Source organism: Bombus impatiens, unplaced genomic scaffold (assembly GCF_000188095.3).
Source record: "Bombus impatiens unplaced genomic scaffold, BIMP_2.2 scf_0320, whole genome shotgun sequence".
NCBI classification, from domain to species: Eukaryota; Metazoa; Arthropoda; class Insecta; order Hymenoptera; family Apidae; genus Bombus; species Bombus impatiens.
Genome location: NT_176739.1, coordinates 252,294 through 253,750, shown reverse-complemented (window position 1 = coordinate 253,750; position 1,457 = coordinate 252,294). Strand labels below are relative to the sequence as shown.

The following is a 1,457-nucleotide window of genomic DNA, read 5'->3' as shown; positions in this document are numbered from 1 at the left end:
AAGAGTAAGGAAGGGAGGGGGGGGGGAGAACGAACGATTCCACGGGGAGATAAAAGTACGAGAAGAGAAAAATATGGTCAGCTGACTGTGGTCAGCTTGATATTCCGGCATAGAAGCTGCTCGTGTGTAAGGTTTTATTCGAGGCCATTCTTGAGACAAAATATATAGTTGAGTTCTCGTAGCATCGAAGTTGATGAAAGAGAAACTGTCCTTGTATATACCTCGCGACGATCGTCACCGGTGCGAATCCTTGTAAAATCGGCCACTCTGCTCCGGGGACGTCTCTATACCTTTTGTGTTTCCTTTCGACGTTGCTACGAGCAAGAAGAAAAGAAGATGGAATAAAAGACAGAAGAGGATGAATAAAAGAAGAAGAGGATAGAATATAAAGTGTGAACTTAATCGACACGATGAAAGTGAGAAAAATCATGTTCGTGCAGCGGTATGATATTGCATCGATCCGTAAACGTCGTTTCCCATCTCGTGCTTCGAACTGATTATCGATCCTGTAACGAGATCGAGCTGTCTTCACCTAACGATGTAAATATACTATATATATATGCTATATATATACTATATATATACATACAATAGTATTCTCGCGCCTTTAATCGGTCATCGATCTCTAGGGGCATTTATCATGCTCAAAATTTTTCTTATATGTATAGGTTATGTTTGGCTTATAAAATAATTCTCAATCATTTACTTACTTTCTATAGTATTTTTTCCTTTTTTCAATCTTTTTACATATTTATGTCATTTGTTTTTGTTGTAAATATATATTATTATTGGTTAGATCACGATCATGATAATGGTCCTATAGATTGATCAAGCAATCCGATGATTTTGTTCGTTTTTGTTTAAAGGAACTCGGTGGAGACGAGTAGCCAGAAAACACTTGTATATCCTTGTAAAGTAAACCTAATCACTAGACAGCGGATTTTTATGCAAATTCATATGTTCAAGAGATACAATTAAATGAGTAGGACCTAGACAGAAATTTCTTTTACTTATTAAATGTTATAAAGGCTATTATACCTTGGATATTAGATATACTTCTTTATACTATACATTCTATACATTCTATGCATTTTTGTATCTTTAAATTTCTTATAATTGCATAGAAATCTGCGGTTTATTTATCACTGTATCAGAGAGTTAGAGGAACAGCGAGAGGGGGGGGGGGCGACTTCCGGTGGCCCGTGACGCAAACTTTCTCGTAGATTTGACTAAACCGGAGATCGTCGTCCCCATCGCCGATCAAATTGTTTCCGTCGGTATTTCCAGATTGCAAGGTTAATCCTTTTGCGGCATTTAAATATTCTTACACAGAATTTATTGTTAACCGTTGTCTTCTGTCCTTGTTGAATCAATAATAATAATAATAATATTAGTGATAATAACGACGACGACGATGATGATGATAATGATAATGATAATTGAGTCTCAATATCGAC

General features: G+C 36.3%; 1 protein-coding gene across 3 annotated transcripts in view; it reads left to right on the top strand.

Moving 5' to 3' along the window:
* The window catches only part of LOC100741341 (plasma membrane calcium-transporting ATPase 3), an 87,080-nt gene extending 86,224 nt beyond the window's left edge, over positions 1–856 (top strand). For all 3 annotated transcript variants that reach the window (XM_033320577.1, XM_033320575.1, XM_033320576.1), the window contains one exon: positions 1–856. This exon is cut by the window's left edge and continues 4,428 nt beyond it. The gene's annotated coding sequence lies outside the window, so the exon portion shown is untranslated.
* The last annotated feature ends 601 nt before the right edge of the window (positions 857–1,457 follow it).